Raw genomic sequence first — 8,142 nt, 5'->3', positions numbered from 1 at the left:
CCACCGCCCCTTAATGCACAGACCAATCAACTGCGATCTGTTTTAAGGAAGCTCTCCACCATCTCACCAATCAGACGGTTCTTTTAAAAAATGATTTAAAAAATGATTTGGTAACATTTAACATTAATTACAATGTGACAAACAAGTATGTAGCGAAGTACATCGTTTTTTGTTGGCAGCTTTCTACATAACTGCGTCAGCATGTATACTAGTAATAGTGAGTAGTCCCAAGGTAATGTTATTCCAATAGCAGTTACTGTGGTATAAAAGGCCTATACCTATTATGTTAAATGTGCAATATATTTGTTATTTCTGTGTTTTATTAAAGGAGAGGATACAGTTTAGTTGAATGTGCCTTACAGCACGTCGTGGTTGGTTCCTGGCTGCCTAATATCAAATCAAATCAAATCAAATTTTATTGGTCACATGCGCCGAATACAACAGGTGCAGAATTTACAGTGAAATGCTTACTTACAGCCCTTAACCAACAGTGCATTTATTTTAAACAAAAAAAGTAAAAATAAAACAACAAAAAAAGTGTTGAGAAAAAAAAGAGCAGAAGTAAAATAAACAGTAGGGAGGCTATATATACAGGGGGGTACCGTTGCAGAGTCAATGTGCGGGGGCACCGGCTAGTTGAGGTAGTTGAGGTAATATGTACATGTGGGTAGAGTTAAAGTGACTATGCATAAATAATTAACAGAGTAGCAGCAGCGTAAAAAGGATGGGGTGGGGGGCAGTGCAAATAGTCCGGGTAGCCATGATTAGCTGTTCAGGAGTCTTATGGCTTGGGGGTAGAAGCTGTTGAGAAGTCTTTTGGACCTAGACTTGGCACTCCGGTACCGCTTGCCGTGCGGTAGCAGAGAGAACAGTCTATGACTAGGGTGGCTGGAGTCTTTGACAATTTTGAGGGCCTTCCTCTGACACCGCCTGGTATAGAGGTCCTGGATGGCAGGAAGCTTGGCCCCAGTGATGTACTGGGCCGTACGCACTACCCTCTGTAGTGCCTTGCGGTCGGAGGCCAAGCAGTTGCCATACCAGGCGGTGATGCAACCAGTCAGGATGCTCTCGATGGTGCAGCTGTATCATTTTTTGAGGATCTGAGGACCCATGCCAAATCTTTTCAGTCTCCTGAGGGGGAATAGGCTTTGTCGTGCCCTCTTCACGACTGTCTTGGTGTGTTTGGACCATGATAGTTCGTTGGTGATGTGGACACCAAGGAACTTGAAGCTCTCAACCTGTTCCACTACAGCCCTGTCGATGAGAATGGGGGCGTGCTCAGTCCTCTTTTTTTTTCCTGTAGTCCACAATCATCTCCCTTTGTCTTGGTCACGTTGAGGGAGAGGTTGTTGTCCTGGCACCACACGGCCAGGTCTCTGACCTCCTCCCTATAGGCTGTCTCATCGTTGTCGGTGATCAGGCCTACCACTGTTGTGTCGTCGGCAAACTTAATGATGGTGTTGGAGTCGTGCCTGGCCATGCATTCATGGGTGAACAGAGAGTACAGGAGGGGACTGAGCACGCACCCCTGAGGGGCCCCCGTGTTGAGGATCAGTGTGGCAGATGTGTTGTTACCTACCCTTACTGTCACGGTTTCGGCCGAGGCTGCTCCTCCTCCTTGTTCGGGCAGGCTTCGGCGGTCGTCGTCTCCGGAGTACTAGCTGCCACCGTTCTATGTTTCGATGTTTGTTTGGTTTGGTCTGTTTGTACACCTGTTCATTGTTAGTGTTAATTATGTGTCCTATAAGTTCTCTTGGGTTTTGTCATGTGTTGTGTGTAATTGTTTCTTATGTCAGCAAGGGCTGCTAGTACTTCTCTCTCTCGTGTTTGTTTGGAGAGAGTGTCCGCACAGTGTGCGCATTTTGTTTTGTATTTTGAACTGTACTCAGTGTGCGTAAAGTTCGCTTGCCTTCCGGCTTGGATTTAGCCGTGTGTCTTGTTTTCGTGTCTTCACTAAAGACTGTTGAACGAAGCCTCTTTTGTCCTGCGCTTGATTCCACACCACATCCACGCTCGAACCTGACAGAATTACACACCGATCTCCATGGAATCAGCAGGAGCAGCCTCTGCCGCCGAGGTAATCGAGGAGCACCTTCGTGGACAGGAGGACAGAATCAACCGGATCGGGAACGCTCTCGATGGAGTGATGAATACCCTCCGTAGATGGGAGACCAGCGGGGTACCCACGCCTCCACCTACCACACCACCACCATTGGTCAGTCCACCTGTCCAACCTCCGGAACCCAGTGGGATTCGGCTCTCGCTCCCGAGGGCGTATGATGGCACCGCTGCCGGGTGTCAGGGTTTCCTTTTACAAGTCGAACTCTACCTAGCCACCGTACACCTGGTGCCCTCGGGACACGAGAGCGTTTCCGCCCTCATCTCCTGTCTCACTGGCAAGGCGTTGGAGTGGGCCAACGCCGAATGTAGGAGGATAGACGCCGCAACGATCACATATGCGGAGTTCTCCCGCCGCTTCCGGGCTGTGTTCGACCATCCACCGGAGGGGAAAGCGGCGGGGGAGCGTCTATTCTACCTCCGGCAGGGGATGAGGAGCGCCCAAGAGTTTGCACTGGAGTTCCGGACTCTAGCGGCAGATGCAGGGTGGAATGAGCGGGCCCTCATAGACCACTTCCGCTGCAGCCTCCGGGAGGACGTCCGTAGAGAGTTGGCTTGCAGGGACACCACTCTCACGTTTGACCAATTGGTTGACATGGCCATTCGTCTAGACACCCTGCTGGCCACCCGCGGACGTCCTGGGTGCGGGTCGCCCATTCCACCCTCCAGCACCTCCGAGCCGAGTCCTATGGAGCCTGGGGGGGTTGGCGCTAGAGAACGGAGGAGAAGGAGTCCGAGGGGGGCCGTCCCCTGCACCAACTGTGGCCGTGGAGGACACACTGCGGCTAGGTGCTGGGGAGGGTCTCCAGGGGGACGAGATGGCAGGCCACGCACTGGGGAGTCCTTCCAGGTGAGTAGGCGCCCCACTTACCCAGAGCTCTCTGTCGTGCACCTAACCATACCTGTTCGTTTTTCACAGGTTGCACCTCGTTCCCAGCATAAGGCGCTAGTAGATTCAGGCGCAGCTGGGAATTTTGTAGATCGAACATTTTGTATAGAGTTAGGGATTCCTCTCCTTCCTGTTAAAAATCCCTTCCCTGTACATGCCCTCGATAGCCGTCCGTTGGGATCGGGGTTGATTAGGGAGGTCACAGCGCCACTTAGGATGGAGACGCAGGGGGGTCATGAGGAGACGATTCAGCTATATCTGATCGACTCTCCTGCATATCCGGTGGTGCTGGGGCTTCCCTGGTTGATTACTCATGATCCCACTATTTCGTGGCGAGAGAGGGCTCTTAAGGGGTGGTCTGCCCAGTGTGTGGGGCTATGTCTGGGTGTTTCCGTGGGGGGCGACCTCGGTGGAGAGTCCAAACCAAGTGCCCGCAATGCACGTTCCCCCGAGTATGAGGATTTAGCACTCGTGTTTAGCAAGGCGAGGGCGGCGCGATTGCCACCTCATAGACAGGGGGATTGTGCGATAGACCTCCAGGCAGGAGCTGCGCTCCCGCGGAGCCATGTGTATCCTTTGTCGCAAGAGGAGAAGAGGGCGATGGAGACATACATAGCCGATACATACGGCCCTCCACTTCCCCTGCGTCCTCGAGCTTCTTTTTTGTGAAGAAAAAAGATGGAGGTTTGCGCCCGTGTATTGATTACCGCGGTCTCAATCAGATTACTGTGAAATACAGTTATCCACTCCCTCTGATTGCGACTATGACGGAGTCATTACACGGGGCACGGTTCTTCACAAAATTGGACCTCAGGAGTGCCTACAACTTGGTGCGCATTAGGGAGGGCGATGAATGGAAGACAGCATTTAGTACCACCTCGGGTCATTACGAGTATCTCGTCATGCCATACGGGTTAATGAATGCTCCGTCAGTCTTCCAATCCTTTGTGGATGAGATTTTCCGGGACATGCAGGGGCAGGGAGTGGTCGTGTACATAGACGATATTCTGGTGTACAGTTCTACCCGAGCCGAGCATGTAGCCCTGGTGCGCCGAGTGTTGAGGAGGCTGTTGGAGCACGACCTGTATGTCAAGGCAGAGAAATGTCTGTTCTTCCAGGAGTCGGTCTCCTTTTTGGGTTATCAGTTGTCCGCGTCAGGGGTGAAGATGGAGGTTGACCGTGTGTCAGCCGTGCGTAATTGGCAAACCCCAACCACGGTTAAAGAGGTGCAGCAGTTCTTGGGCTTTGCGAATTACTACCGGAGGTTTATCCGGGGTTTTGGACAGGTGGCAGCTCCCATAACGTCCCTTCTGAAGGGGGGTCCGGTGCGCTTGCGGTGGTCAGCTGAGGCGGACAGGGCTTTTGGGAGACTGAAGGACCTGTTTACTTCGGCTCCGGTGCTGGCGCATCCGGATCCCGCTTTACCATTCCAAGTGGAGGTGGACGCGTCAGAAGCCGGTATCGGGGCCGTTCTCTCGCAACGGTCCGGCACGCCACCTAAACTCCGCCCCTGTGCTTTTTACTCGAAAAAGCTCAGTCCGGCGGAGCGAAATTATGACGTAGGGGACAGGGAGCTGTTAACCGTGGTACAGGCCCTAAAGGTGTGGAGGCATTGGCTTGAGGGGGCTCAACACCCTTTTCTTATTTTGACTGACCACCGTAACCTGGAATACATTCGGGCAGCTAGGAGACTAAATCCTCGCCAGGCTCGGTGGACTATGTTTCTAGCCCGGTTCGTGTTTAAGATCACTTACATCCCTGGGTCCCAGAACGGAAAGGCAGACGCCCTGTCTCGGCGGTATGACACAGAGGAGAGGTCCGTTGAGCCCACTCCCATACTACCGAAGTCTTGTCTGGTGGCACCGGTGGTGTGGGAGGTCGATGCTGAAATCGAGCGGGCGTTACGTACCAACCCTAGCCCTCCACAGTGTCCGGTGGGTCGGACGTACGTTCCGCTCGAGGTTCGGGATCGACTCATTTATTGGGCTCACACGTCACCCTCCTCTGGGCATCCAGGTATTGGCCGGACAGTGCACTGCCTTAGCACGAAGTACTGGTGGCCAACGTTAGCCAGGGATGTAAGGGTTTATGTCTCCTCCTGCTCGGTGTGTGCCCAGTGTAAGGCGCCCAGACACTTGCCCAGGGGAAAGTTACAACCCCTGCCCATTCCACAACGACCCTGGTCTCACCTCTCGGTGGATTTTGTTACAGACCTTCCCCCCTCACAGGGGAATACCACCATCCTGGTCGTTGTGGATCGGTTCTTGAAGGCCTGTCGTCTCCTTCCCATGCCGGGTCTCCCTACTGCCCTACAGACCGCTGAGGCACTATTCACCCACGTCTTCCGGCATTACGGGGTACCCGAGGATATAGTGTCTGATCGAGGCCCCCAGTTTACCTCCAGAGTCTGGAGAGCGTTCATGGAGCACTTGGGGGTTTCGGTGAGCCTTACCTCGGGGTACCACCCGGAGAGCAATGGGCAGGTCGAACGTGTAAACCAGGATGTGGGTAGGTTTCTGAGATCGTATTGCCAGGGCCGGCCGGAGGAGTGGGCGAGGTATGTTCCCTGGGCCGAGATGGCACAGAACTCTCTCCGCCACTCCTCCACTAAACTAACTCCGTTCCAGTGTGTGTTAGGGTACCAGCCGGCTCTGGCACCTTGGCATCAGAGCCAGATCGAGGCCCCTGCGGTGGATGAGTGGGTGCGGCACTCGGAGGAGACGTGGAACGCTGCACACGTCCATCTGCAGTGGGCCATCCGTCGACATAAGACGAGCGCCGATCTCCACCGCAGTGAGGGGCCGGTGTACGCACCGGGAGATCGAGTCTGGCTCTCGACCAGAAACCTGCCCCTCCGCCTGCCCTGCCGGAAGCTGGGTCGGCGGTTTGTGGGGCCTTTTAAAGTCCTGAGGAGGTTGAACGAGGTGTATTACAGGTTACAACTGCCTATTGATTACAAGAATATTAACCCCTCGTTCCATGTGTCTCTCCTCAGGCCGGTGGTAGCTGGTCCACTCCAGGACTATGAGATAGAAGAGACTCCTCCGCCCCCGCTGGACATCGAGGGGGCTCCGGCGTACACTGTTCGGTCCATCCTGGATTCGAGACGCCGGATGGGGGGGTCTCCAATATCTCGTGGAGTGGGAGGGGTACGGCCCGGAGGAGCGGTGCTGGGTGCCGAGGAGGGACATCTTAGACCCGTCTCTTCTGACTGAGTTCCATCGTGGTCATCCCACGCGCCCTGCTCCGCGTCCTCCTGGTCGTCCTCCTGGTCGTCCTCGAGGCCGCGGTCGGCGCACGGCTGGGGCCGCGCGTCAAGGGGGGGTTACTGTCACGGTTTCGGCCGAGGCTGCTCCTCCTCCTTGTTCGGGCAGGCTTCGGCGGTCGTCGTCTCCGGAGTACTAGCTGCCACCGTTCTATGTTTTGATGTTTGTTTGGTTTGGTCTGTTTGTACACCTGTTCATTGTTAGTGTTAATTATGTGTCCTATAAGTTCTCTTGGGTTTTGTCATGTGTTGTGTGTAATTGTTTCTTATGTCAGCAAGGGCTGCTAGTACTTCTCTCTCTCGTGTTTGTTTGGAGAGAGTGTCCGCACAGTGTGCGCATTTTGTTTTGTATTTTGAACTGTACTCAGTGTGCGTAAAGTTCGCTTGCCTTCCGGCTTGGATTTAGCCGTGTGTCTTGTTTTCGTGTCTTCACTAAAGACTGTTGAACGAAGCCTCTGTTGTCCTGCGCTTGATTCCACACCACATCCACGCTCGAACCTGACACTTACCACCTGGGGGCGGCCCGTCAGGAAGTCCAGGATCCAGTTGCAGAGGGAGGTGTTTAGTCCCAGGATCCTTAGCTTAGTGATGAGCTTAGAGGGCACTATGGTGTTGAATGCTGAGCTGTAGTCAATGAATAGCATTCTCACGTAGGTGTTCCTCTTGTCCAGGTGGGAAAAGGCAGTGTGGAGTGCAATAGAGATTGCATCATCTGTGGATCTGTTGGGGCGGTATGCAAATTGGAGTGGGTCTAGGGTTTCTGGGATAATGCTGTTGATGTGAGCCATGACCAGCCTTTCAAAGCACTTCATGGCTACAGACGTCAGTGCTACGGGTCGGTAGTCATTTAGGCAGGTTATCTTAGAGTCCTTGGGCACGGGGACTATGGTGGTCTGCTTGAAACATGTTGGTATTACAGACTCAGTCAGGGACATGTTGAAAATGTCAGTGAAGACACTTGCCAGTTGGTCAGCACATGCTCGGAGTACACGTCCTGGTAATCCGTCTGGCCCTGCGGCCTTGTGAATGTTGACCTGCTTAAAAGTCTTACTCACATCGGCTACGGAGAGCGTGATCACATAGTCATCCGGAACAGCTGGTGCTCTCATGCATGCTTCAGTGTTGCTTGCCTCGAAGCGAGCATAGAAGTGGTTTAGCTCGTCTGGTAGGCTTGTGTCACTGGGCAGCTCGCGGCTGTGCTTCCCTTTGTAGTCTGTAATAGTTTTCAAGCCCTGCCACATCCGACGAGCGTCAGAGCCAGTGTAGTACGATTCAATCTTAGTCCTGTATTGACTCTTTGCCTGTTTGATGGTTCGTCGGAGGTCATAGCGGGATTTCTTATAAGCGTCCGGGTTAGAGTCCCGTTCCTTGAAAGCGGCAGCTCTACCCTTTAGCTCAGTGCGGATGTTTCCTGTAATCCATGGCTTCTGGTTGGGGTATGTACGTACGGTCACTGTGGGGACGACATCATCGATGCACTTATTGATGAAGCCAGTGACTGATGTGGTGTACTCCTCAATGCTGTCTGAAGAATCCCGGAACATGTTCCAGTCTGTGCTAGCAAAACAGTCCTGTAGCTTAGCATCTGAGTCACTGGTGCTTCCTGCTTTAGTTTTTGCTTATAAGCAGGAATCAGGAGGATAGAGTTATGGTCAGATTTGCCAAATGGAGGGCGAGGGAGAGCTTTGTATGCGTCTCTGTGTGTGGAGTAAAGGTGGTCTAGAGTTTTTTTTCCTCTGGTTGCACATTTAACATGCTGGTAGAAATTAGGTAGAGCGGATTTAAGTTTCCCTGCATTAAAGTCCCCGGCCACTAGGAGCGCTGCATCTGTTATAAGTGAAAGCAATATGGCAGTTTTGACTGTTCTTAG

The sequence above is a fragment of the Coregonus clupeaformis genome, chromosome 20 (assembly GCF_020615455.1).
Source record: "Coregonus clupeaformis isolate EN_2021a chromosome 20, ASM2061545v1, whole genome shotgun sequence".
In the NCBI taxonomy this organism is placed as follows: domain Eukaryota; kingdom Metazoa; phylum Chordata; class Actinopteri; order Salmoniformes; family Salmonidae; genus Coregonus; species Coregonus clupeaformis.
This window is presented reverse-complemented; position numbering follows the sequence as displayed.